Raw genomic sequence first — 13387 nt, 5'->3', positions numbered from 1 at the left:
TCTACAAGGATCCATAATTTACTAGAAGGTGCCGTAAGTCAACAAATCTTACTATATATAAAAATGGATGTATGTATGCGTGTAAATGACACATCTCCTCCTAAACCACTCGAGAAATTTCAACCAAACTTGGTACACTTATGATTTACTATCCGGAGACGAGCACTGTGGGGGTAAGCCATCCGTAGCTCCCTTAGGAGCGGGGGGTCAGGGGGGCAAGCTATGTAAAAATTGAAAAAGGTGTCGAATCCACAGTTTTCGGGGTCACTGAGATAATTAGTGGCATTCCCGATTTTTTAAACGTCAAAGTTCAGCTCCCTTTTGGGTAGGGGGCGAGGGGGGAGTGATATATAAAATTAAACGAAAATAGTGTCGAATACATAGTTTTCGGGGTCGCCGAGGTGAATTGTACACTCCGGAGTTTTAGTATCACGAGACAAACCACGAGGGGGTAAGACAGCCCAGGAACCCTTAGGGGCAGGGGGGCGAGGGGTGAGATATTAAAATCATCGAAAGTAGTGTCGAATTCATACTTTTCGGGCTCGCTGAAATAAATAGTGACACTCCGGAATGTTTTAATTTCCAAGTTCAGCCCCCTTCGGGGTGGGGGCGATGGGGGTAATATATAAAAATAATAGAAAGTGTCGAATCCATAGCTTTCGTGGTCACTGCGATGAATAGTTACACAACCGATTTTTAGTATCAGGAGACAAACCACTTGGGGGTTATACACCCCAGGAACCATTAGAGTCAGGGGGCGAGGAGGCTGATATATAGAAATCATCGAAAGTAGTGTCGAATCCATACTTTTCGGGCTCGCTGACACTCCGAAATTTTTTAACGTCCAAGTTCAGCCCCCTTCGGGGTGGGGGCGATGGGGGGTAATATGTAAAAATAGTGTCGAGTCCATAGTTTTCTGGGTCGCTGCGATGAATAGTGACACAACAGATTTTTAGTATCAGGAGACAAACCACGTGGGGGTAATACACCCCAGGAACCCTTTGGGTCAGGAGGGGCGAGGAGGCTGAGATATAAAATTAATCGAAAGTAGTGTCGAATCCATACTTTTCGGGGTCGCTGAGATGAATAGTGACACTCTGTGGAATTTTTAAAGTCTCAGATCAGCCCCCTTCTTGGTGTGGGGGGGAGGGGGTTGATGGTAGAGTGATACATAAAAATAATCTAAAATAATTTTGAATCCATAATCGTCGGCGTCGCTGAGATGAATATTGAGAATCCGGATATTTTATAAGTCCAAGTTCATACCCCTTTGGGGTGGAGGGCGAGGGGGGAGGGATATATAAAATTAATCGAAAATAGTGTCGAATACATAGTTTTAGGAATCGCCGAGGTGAATTGTACACTTCGGATTTTTAGTATGAGGAGACAAACCACTTGGGGGTAGGACACCCCAGGAACGCTTAAGGGCGGGGGTCTAGGGGATATACTGTAAAAATCATCGAAAGTAGTGTCGAATGCACACTTTCCGGGGTCGCTGAGACAAACAGCGGCACTCCGGAATTTTTTAAAGTCCGAGCTCAGCCCCTTCGTGGTAGGGGCGCTGGGAGAGTGATATATATACAAATAAACGAAAATAGTGTCGAATCCATAGTTGTCGGGGCCGCTGAGATGAATAGTGAGGCTCCAGATACTGTATTTTATAAGTCCAAGTTCATTCCCCTTTGGGGAAATAGTGTCGAAGACATAGTATTCGGGGTCGCCGGGGAGAATTGTACACTTCGAATTTTTAGTATCAGGAGACAAACCACGTGGGTGTAGGACACCCCAGGAACTCTTAGGGGCGGGGGAGAAGGGCCTGAGATATAAAAATAATCGAAAGTAGTGTCGAATCCATACTTTTCGGGGTCCCTGAGATGAATAATAATACTCCGGAATGTTTTTCAAGTTCAGTCCCCTTCGTGATGGGGGGACGATGGGAGAGTGGTATATAAAAATAATCAAAAATAGTGTCGACTCCATAATTGTCGGGGTCGCTGAGATGAATAGTGAGACTCCGGATATTTTATAAGTCCAAGTTCATCCCCCTTTGTGGTGGGGGCGAGGGGATTGAATTTAAAAATAATCGAAAATAGTGTCGCTGAGATGAATACTAACACACCCGATTTTTTTAAAAATCAATGTTTAGCCCCATTTAGGGTGGGGGAGGGGGGAGTGAGATATAAAAATAATCGAATATACTGCCGAGCCCATAGTTTTTCGGGTCGTTGAGATTAATAGTAACATTCCGGATTTTTAAAGTCCAACTTCAGCCCCCTACGGCATAGCGGGTGAGAAGGTTAGAAAATAAATTGTCAAAAATGACCGAGATAGTGGACGTGTGTATGTTCCAGTGTGACTTTCAAGTATGACTTACTACCTGGAAAACATACTTTTCGAGTAAGACGCCCTAGAACCACTAGGGAAGCGGGTGAAATATAATCTGTATTAATGAATGGAAGTTAGTTTGGAGCAATCTATATATACTGTACTACATATACAGTATATATACATATAAAAATTAAGGCATTAAAATGAAAACAGACGTGATTTAATGAGACCATTCGAGTCATCTTAGAAACTTAAAACTTGGCACCAGACAAGCTGATGACTTCGGGATCCCTAAACAAATCTAAAATTCTCATAATTCTCTGAGGGGGACACGCTGGGTGTTTCAAATCTGCTTAAGAACACAGTCGGTGATATTTATCCAGAACGATAACTTATAGGTTTCATGAGCTTAAAAGTTTCCCGAAAGTCCTCATTTTTAACCCCCTCCTCCATATGAAGATGGCGGCACAATCCCCCAGACAAGTTAGAAAATTGAAATTTGGCAAAATTATAGCATTTTTGTACGTTAAATTTGGCTGTATTTCTGGATTTACCTAGATTTTCCACTTTGTACACGTGTAATTGATGGTTTGATTCACTTATAGGAAAGACGGGATCATCAACTTCTACACGAATATTGGCCCACCCAGTAGCCATATGTGAGCCAAATTCTATGTTTGAAGCTGTATGAAAAGTAATTCACTGTATGAAAATCTTACATAAATTTCACCCTATTCAACGTTTCTGCTCAATCACACCTTTAAATGGAAGAGATACGAGGAAATATGAGGCCAGAGGTGTCTTGCCGTACAATCCGTTTTTCGATGTCATGCACCGTTTAGCAGCAGATATTCTGTAAATGTAGGTGAACATGCATACACTTCCGTATGTCGATCTACGTTTATTCATTGAAGTCGATTTTTAGCGATCTAGAAGGGGGTGTGTCTGACATTGTAATTAATACTTTACAAATCAATAGTGAATGTCAGCTGGAGGGCGTCTACTGTTGTAATCAGTACTCCCCACATCGACTTTAACTGGCAGTAGGAATGGGGACCTCCTCCAACGCCTGTGTACAATTGTAATGTATAATTCCCTTCTCGATTTGACTAGCAGACAGCAAGGGAGCGTACATTATTCAAAACTCTTTTAGCTGATTCTCTTTATCGTTGCAAGGGCGCCACCGATTATAAAAAAAATTACCCATCAAAATGTGACTGATGTTATGCATAGTGAATTGCGGTAGACAAGTGGACCTGTCATTATCATCACAACTCCTCAACTCGCACTTTACATTGGAAACAACGTCTGCGTACCTTCCTATGCTGTTTCTCGGATAACGTCAAGAGACATGCAGTTTAAAATTTTTTATTCACTTCATGCACAGTAATTTACTTCGATATCCGTATACAATGTAGAATACCGTAGCGAAGCACGGGTACATTTGCTAGTATCTAATACAAATAACCAGCAACCTCCACTATACCCCACCCGTAAAGCGCGCCAACCCAGAACTACGAAATGAAAACAATGCCTCATTTATTTTACAACCAGCGCTCAAAATAGCCCACTACAGTAACCAAAATTGTAATGGGTACGAAGCTTGTACTGTCTGCTTTCGAGACCTATGTAATTCGGTTAATATTCAATCGATTTTAAATGATTTCTTCGATTTGCTGCAATGACTGCATTGCGTCGCACAGTACGACGCTATCACTACAGAAAGGGCGAATAAAGTCGCAAATATGACATATAGTTCTAGGGATGTTTATCCTAAAAATAGTGCACATAAGCGGCAACATTTAAGCTTTCGCCAGTTTTTGGGTAATACACTGACTGACAGAGCAAATGCAACACCAAGGAGGAGTGGTTCGAAAGGGATGAAAGTTGGGGGAAAAACAGAGTCGGCACGGAAGAATAATTGATGTTTATTTCAAGCCGATATGCAGGTTACACAATGCGCACGGCATCGACTCAGTAGGATGTAGGACCACCGCGAGCGGCGATGCACTCAGAAACACGTCGAGGTACAGAGTCAATAAGAGTGCGGATGGTGTCCTGAGGGATGGTTCTCCATTCTCTGTCAACCATTTGCCACAGTTGGTCGTCCGTACGAGGCTGGGGCAGAGTTTGCAAACGGCGTCCAATGAGATCCCACACGTGTTCGATTGGTGAGAGATCCGGAGAGTACGCTGGCCACGGAAGCATCTGTACACCTCGTAGAGCCTGTTGGGAGATGCGAGCAGTGTGTGGGCGGGCATTATCCTGCTGAAACAGAGCATTGGGCAGCCCCTGAAGGTACGGGAGTGCCACCGGCCGCAGCACATGCTGCACGCAGCGGTGGGCATTTAACGTACCTTGAATACGCACTAGAGGTGACGTGGAATCATACGCAATAGCGCCCCAAACCATGATGCCGCGTTGTCTAGCGGTAGGGCGCTCCGCAGTTACTGCCGGATTTGACCTTTCTCCACGCCGACGCCACACTCGTCTGCGGTGACTATCACTGACAGAACAGAAGCGTGACTCATCGGAGAACACGACGTTCCGCCATTCCCTCATCCAAGTCGCTCTAGCCCGGCACCATGCCAGGCGTGCACGTCTATGCTGTGGAGTCAATGGTAGTCTTCTGAGCGGACGCCGGGAGTGCAGGCCTCCTTCAACCAATCGACGGGAAATTGTTCTGGTCGATATTTGAACAGCCAGGGTGTCTTGCACATGCTGAAGAATGGCGGTTGACGTGGCGTGCGGGGCTGCCACCGCTTGGCGGCGGATGCGCCGATCCTCGCGTGCTGACGTCACTCGGGCTGCGCCTGGACCCCTCGCACGTGCCACATGTCCCTGCGCCAACCATCTTCGCCACAGGCGCTGCACCGTGGACACATCCCTATGGATATCGGCTGCGATTTGACGAAGCGACCAACCTGCCCTTCTCAGCCCGATCACCACACCCCTTGTAAAGTCGTCTGTCTGCTGGAAATGCCTCCGTTGACGGCGGCCTGGCATTCTTAGCTATACACGTGTCCTGTGGCACACGACAACACGTTCTACAATGACTGTCGGCTGAGAAATCACGGTACGAAGTGGGCCATTCGCCAACGCCGTGTCCCATTTATCGTTCGCTACGTGCGCAGCACAGCGGCGCATTTCACATCATGAGCATACCTCAGTGACGTCAGTCTACCCTGCAATTGGCATAAAGTTCTGACCACTCCTTCTTGGTGTTGCATTTGCTCTGTCAGTCAGTGTATAATTAACGTCTATTGTTCATTGTTTTTAGAATAACTCTTTTCTTGTCAAGACAAAGAGTCATTGAACGGCGGCAAACTCACAATATTACAATAGTCTGTGCTGAGTGTAGTAACGGACAGAACATAAATATACAGTGCTCAGCCCTAAGGCTGGCTGGATCCTCAACATCTCCACCATCAGTTGTCATAGATGGCCTAGGCATCACTGAAGAGACGTACTAAGGAAATGAGAACAAATAAAGATTTAAAAAAAGGAAACCCACTGCGTCTCCAAAATCTTTTCTATGAAACTAGGCCTTCGTCGAGATGTTTATTTTGAGGGGTTTTCCGCTACAAGGAAAAATAGGAATCCAAGCCACATTTTTCCTAGCAGATTATGTATTTCCCTTCCTAATAGTTTGTGCGTAAGTGCATCGTTTGGCAATGCGCCTATTACATCAGAGATCATACGATACGTGCTTGGTCCGCGTGGTGCACATAATTGATTCTAGCAAACTTTTGAGGTGTTAGGGGAAGGTTTTAATCGGGGAAATGATCTAATTATAATTATTAAACACAGCCAGAAACTCAGAAATTACGAATACACAGATGGACGTGAACGAAACGATTCGCAGACAAATCTTGTGGTGCCAAAATACTGTAGTTACAGATCACTATTTAACACGGGATCCACAATCATATATGTAGCGGGGAAAAAAAAGTGTGATTTGCAAAAGTGTCCATGCCTCCCGTAAACTTAAGGTGTTAAGTGATTTACATGAACAGCCTCGTAATATCATACACTACATCAAACACTCTATAAGAACAAACCTGTGGGTGCCATAACATTATTCTTTCTTTTTTAAAAACGTTTATGGTAAGCGGTACATAGGACCAGACGGCGTTTTTCTTCCCACCACAACGAAAGTCATGAGCAGACGTTCATGAAGTCCCCTCAAACCGCCGTTTCATATATCAACATTAGAGTTAAATTAACGTTCAGGCATGCCGAGTATAAGACAAAGTGTAAGGACTCAGCTATTATAGCATGGTAGTTTGTGGGCCCGCCACTGCAAGCAGTGCAAGCGATTATATCCAACACGTGTTCCAATAGTTCCGACAAGCTGGGTATAGGAAAGTGCGGGAGACGTTACGGTGCGAGATATATTCATTGAATGAGTTGAATTTTCTTTGCTTTCACTTCCTAAACTCAGTTTAGTGTGTACTTCAAGCATGTATCTTATTTGGCTTTATTAATTTAATAATTTAGTATGCTGTTCTGTTTTATGCCTGGCTGTAAGTCAGGCTATGGTAGAGTACTTCATAATATGCGTTTTTTCACCATCGAAGGATAGAAATCAATTTGAAAAATAGGTCAGACCTATTCGACGAAAGGATACTGAGTTAACGCGTAATAGCAGAATTTGTCATGTTCATTTATCTGATGAATGATAGTAACATCAGATAATTGTTAGTGAATGTGAATTTACTATCTCGAAAATCCACCAAATCTTCACGCAGGCTTTCGAAAGTCCAGTAACCACAAACTGAGTTAGTAAATAGTTCATGGGTGTTCGTTTTAATATCCTGGGATTTATGTGTTATTTACCTGTATATGTACACTCTAGTAACCTGTGCTTTCCGCAATATGTGATGAAGACCGTAGCTCTTATTTCCATGTGTGATTTGTCCATTGTACCCTGCCATGGTATTTTAAATTGTAATATCTCATTGTTTTTAAAAGACAGAGTATATAATTATCAGTTAGGGATTAATACGTTTCCTCTGGCATCGTTCCTGAGACCAGCTGATCGGTACTGTGGAGCTTGCCCACCCTAGCGCTGCCGGGCGGGGCGCTCTTGAACTCGAGGAGCCCGCACACTCTTGTTCTTATATTCGTCATGGTTCAGGTCTCGGATTTCTCGATCATACCCGTCCCCATGTGCAAAACCGTTATCCCCGGAACACCATGTACTACTAACTAGAACTCTTGAAAAGTTACTAAATCTATATTTCGTGTTAGATGTCGACTCGCGTAAAATCATTGTGAATTTAACGATCTTGTAATCTCCGGCGTAAAAACAAGGTTCCTTTACAGGTAATTGGTGCAAGACCGTTGCTTCGTACTTTGAAACATGCGCTACAGGGAATAAAAGTGAATAAGAGAAGCATGTCTTCAGCTATGGAACACTCTCCCTGCCAGTATACGTAATAGCACTTCAATAGTCTCATTTAAACGGTCTTGTCGAGATTTCCTCTTAAATACGTGATCAGCTTGTGTGAATGTTGGTGTGTATGAGTGCAAGTATGATTTAGAGCTAGGTGATGTAGATAGATAATATTAATCACTAAAAAATAACAATTATTATAATAAGTTATAATATTACTCCATTAATTTAGGTAGTCTCTAGAGACTGTTAACAATGTTATATGTCCAAATCCTGTGACTATGTAGCCTACTGTATGTTGTGGTTAAGTGTAAGAGAGAACCGTGAGCCCTAACTTCGTCACATACAAAGGCATAAAATAAAATAAATAAAAAAATAAATTCTACATGTTGTTGTTTGAGTCATCAGTTCATAGACTGGTTTGATGCAGCCCTCCATGCCACCCTACCTTGTGCTAACCTTTTCTTTTCTACGTAACTACGTACTGCATCCTACATCTGCTCTAATCTGCTTGTCATATTCATACCTTGGTCTACCCTTACCGTTCTTACCACCTACACCTCCTTCAAAAACCAACTGAAGAAGTCCTGGGTGTCTTAAGGTGTGTCCTATCATTCTATCTCTTCTTCTCGTCAAATTTAGCCAAATCGATCTCATCTCACCAATTCGATTCAGTATCTCTCCATTCATGATTCGATCTATCCATCTCACCTTCAACATTCTTCTGTAACACCACATTGCAAAAGCTTCTATTCTCTTTATTTCTCAGCTAATCATCGTCCATGTTTCACTTCCATACAATGCCACGCTCCACACGAAAGTATCGAACATTTTCTACATATCGAACATGTATGAAATAATATATTTTTTTTAATGATTAGTATAACAACATTTTAGCCTTAAGTATATATAGCGACGCACCCACACTTTTCTAGAAAGTTATGCAACCAGTTAAACATATTCGACTTAAAGCAGAAAAGGGCCATTCTTGAATTCAAATTAGAATATTAATTGAAGAAGGTCTAAAGCTTCAAATTATTAATTCATGTTGCACTATACCAGCAGATTGAAGAGAGGACACGAAAGAGAAAAATTTATACATTATACATATTATTTTATTCCAAAAATCGTCTTCATCAATTCATTGCTTGAAGATTAATTTTATACCAACAGTGAAGAAACATGAATCCCAGAACGCAAGAAAGACACAGCATATGATTTTTGCTGATTTTTCAGTGCACTGGCTTTCGGTTCAGAGTGTTCCGGGTTCGATTCTTGCGTGTGATGGGGATTTCAGCTTCTTATCGTTAAGTCTTCTGGTTCAGGGATAGGATGTTTGTGTTCATCTTAATACTAATCTTCGTGTATACACAACACAGTTACCACAGAAACATGCAATAGTAAATACTTCCCTCCACAAAGAGCTGGCGTCTTTAATACGATTCAGTAATAAATTTATTAAACATCCGCGACATTATTTTTAAAACTAATTAAGACAATGTCTTCAAAATATGGCACTAAGCTTTAATTGGTTAAATGTAAAGGGTATTTTATATAAAAATGGGTTTTTCCAGTCGCCACATACTCAGCTGAAACCCGAACAATTCATAAGCTGACAGGAAGAAGATTGAAGGCGGTGGTAATGTGAGTGTACCACCGAGTTCTAGGAGTATCTGGACCGAGCACTGGAGGGACGCTTTTGTCCTAGAAGAGCTCAAGATCAAGGACAGGTTCATGAAGAAGATTAGCCAGGCCTATTTGCGATACCTTGGCCAAATATCAAGGAAGACTGGAAATATGGAAAAGCTGACCGTGGGGGGCAAAGTACGAGGAACAAGGACCCGAGGAAAAGCTCCAGCAAGGTGGACTGACGAGATGGAGTTGGTTGGGGGGGTTCTACATCAAGCGACGCATCTTGCACAGGATAGAAGATGGCAAAAACTGCAACCGCACATGACATGCCACCACACCCTGCGAAGAGAACAAGAACAGGAGAGAGAATAAGAGATACACTTACACATATAACAATTGTTCATCACCCTCTGGAATATATGGAATATACTGAATTACCGACCAGCAGATTAATTTCACGCTCACAAAGTCGTGACTGCTTGGAGCATACTTAAATATCTTTGCTCATAACCTGAAAAAAAATCCAAATCCATTATAAAACATTCGAGGCCAATGTTAGCCTTCGGAAATAAATATTTTTCAGGCAATAGCCGAAATGATCCATATCAGGTCGTTAAAATATCATTCGTGTCTTATTCTTTCAGATTATTCTTAGATTACGTTGCGAAAATATAAAGTGATCGTTGGGTCACATCCACAATATAATCTTAGGGCTGCTATCTGATGACCGTGGGTGAACATTCTTGATTCTCTTATTACAAATGTAGAAATGATAATTCTGAATTCCTGGCACGCGTAAAATTTCATGTTCCTATGGTTAATAGTAGAATAAGTTTAACATTTCAAAATGAGCACCTTAGAACTTCCGCTCGTGCAAATTTTCATCTACATAAACTATGCACCATCATCAACTCGACATTTAAATCCTTCATGATAGATTTCATGGTACCAAATAAAAGAGTGAGAGTGAACACACTGCATCCTTTTCCGAACTCCAAAATGGTACATAACTATTCACTCCACATTTCTCTACGTATGTATTATATAGACTACATAATGTAAATAATAATAATAATAATAATAATAATAATAATAATAATAATAATAATTCGTATGATCTTAGCTATCGAGTTGCAGACCTTCTGAAGTGGTGCCATCTAGGCAACCAACTTACCAATTTCGATATTCCGATTGTGCTGCTATCTAGCGAAAGCGGAATTCTGTTGGACGGTTCCCATGACTGAGTTCGGGTGACTCTGAGTGGGACATCAGAAGTCTTAAATATTCCAAAAACAATCAAATGGAGGGCCAAGATTTTTGACTGCCCTTCAGAAGTCGACTCTCTGCTGGGATGAAATCCGCGAACTTGGATCATTAGTTGGGCACTCTGCCACTGCTGTTTCCCCCTCTTCTTCTTCTTTCTTGCTAGTAAGTGGAAGTTTTACTGTGACGGAAAGATGGGAAAGACTAGAATTGGGAAGGCAGCTGCCGTAGACTTAATGAAGGTACAACCGTACTTCCCTTTTCATGTTCTTAATGTCATCAAATGCCTTTGCTCGCGAGATGTAGTGTTTACAGTGCACATGTCTTCTGGTATGGGCTATATCAAATTTGTTACTTTCATTGACCTGTCTCAGTCTCATCCTTGGCTTTGACAATATGAAAGTGACTGAGGTATGAGCGATGCTAATAATGCCATTCCTTGTACAGCCAGTCCCTGCTATGAAGGGTATGAAAATGTTGCTCATAGGGTCGGTCGGTGCATGCATTTCAGTGGGCTTGGCAGACTGATATGTAATAGCAACGGCTGGCTCGGTGAGGAAAGCAACGGGAAACTACCTCACTCCTCATTTCCCTAGTACGCCTCTTCAGTGATGCCTAGGCTATTTATGACAGCTGTTGACGGAGCTGCAGAGGATCAAACCGGCCTTCGAGCTGAATACCCATCATACATACAATGTGATCAATATATTTTTTACTGAACACTACATTTTGAACATTTTGGCCTGTAACCTGCAAAGGAAATGTTCACTATGTGTTTGTTATTTATGTCATTAGTCTCTTTGTTTACACTCAAGAATTTTTTCAGTCAGATGAGCCATCATTCATTCATTGATAACTAACTTACCTGGCCGATTGCTGATAAACACTGATGGTAAATTATATAGCCCGAGCATGCAATCCGTATCATTTCGTACCAGCCGGCGGGTATGCTTACGTAAGTCGAAAACCATGTCTTCAAAATATGACACTAGGCTTTAATTGGTTAAATATAAAGAACATTTCTATACAAAAAAGGGGGGATAAAATAAGAGATACACACACAACAATTGTTAAGCATCTTCTAGAATATACGGAAACTACTAAATTACCAACCAGCAGATTAATATCACGCTCACAAAGTCGTGATTGCTGGGAGCATACTTAAATATCTTTGCTTGTAACCTGAAAAATCTATATTTATTACAAATCATTCGAGGGCAACGTTAGCCTTCGGAAATACATATTTCTCAAACAATAGCCGAAAAGATCGATATCAGATCGTTAAAATATCATTCGAATCATATTATTTCAGATTATTCTTAGATTACATTACGAAAATATAAAGCGATCATTACGGTCACATCCCCGAAGTATCGTAGAAATGATATAATGGATCCAGAAACTTTCTCACGGAACTGGGATATTTATCGTAGAGACAGGATAGAAATGGTAGAAGAGGGCGTATTCATTCTGGTGAAAAAAAAGAATTGTTTATGCTACGAAAAAATTAAAGATGCCAAACATGAAATTCTAGGTATAATGCTCATCCCTAAAGATAATAGTCAACATGATGTTTTTGGAGTGTAGCAACCTGGAAAAGGTGACGCAATTATTTGATAAAATAATCAATCAGCTATGTGGGAAACGATACGGAAAGGAACGTGATTGTAGCAGGAACGTGATTTCAATTTACCGATGTCTATCGGGAAGGTAATAAGAACGATAGGAATCATGACCAACAAATGGCAAATAAATTAACCTAGGAAGGACAGTTTAATCAGAAAGTAATAGAACCAACTAGAGGGAAGAATATTCTGGACGTGGTGCTGGTAAAACCAGATGAGCTCTATAAAGAAACTGAAGTAATAGATGGTATCAAGAAGCTGTTTTCGTCGTAGTTACTTGGACGAATACAGTTCCCCTGGACGACCAGTCTTAGATTTTAGAACAAGGATTTCCACTCTGTAAGAGCTCGAGGGCCACATCGAAAATCATAGCCATGATAGCGGGCCCCAATTTAATAGTACCAGTAGGCCAATTTCCGTAAAATTCCGCAAATTGAACAGAGGTACCAGTACGCATAATTCAACTGAAACGAACGTTCAATAAATTTTGTTAATGCTACTTGTTCGGGGCGTCGTGTTTTAGAGATCATTTGCCCCTAATAATTTTAATTACCTAAAACACTATTTTACAATTGCATAAAAGAGTGAAATTAAAAATAAACACTGTTATTCCTGCGACAATTGAATTTGGAAGAAGAGCACCCAACAATGTCATATAATTTTAAATGATATTTGACAAATGATAAAAAGGGAAAAAATAACTAACAAACTGAAATTAATAAATGTAGTCAAAATAAAACTCCAAGTAGGACAATTTAGTAGGAGGAGTGTGAAGGTAGCAATGATATACAGTTGTAACAGCCTAAAATCTCAGCAAAGTACTTGTAGGAGTACGTCCCTGAAAATCTTTCGAGTGCGCAGCACTGAGTACCAGCTAGTATTACCAATGAGAGAAGAACGAAGAATTGAAACCACTTCTTACACCACACATACATACATACATACATACATACATACATACATACATACATACATACATACATACATACATACATACATACATACATTATCAATATAGATCGTTATGCTTATCGGCACACAGTCTGCAAGCCTCTGTGAATTTATTAAACGTCGCCACAATCGTCTATTTGCAACTGTGGCCTCATTTAGTTCTATACATCTTATCTTTAAATAGTTAGAA

This window comes from Anabrus simplex, chromosome 6 (genome assembly GCF_040414725.1).
Source record: "Anabrus simplex isolate iqAnaSimp1 chromosome 6, ASM4041472v1, whole genome shotgun sequence".
Classification (NCBI taxonomy): domain Eukaryota; kingdom Metazoa; phylum Arthropoda; class Insecta; order Orthoptera; family Tettigoniidae; genus Anabrus; species Anabrus simplex.
Note: the sequence above shows the minus strand (reverse complement) of the source record.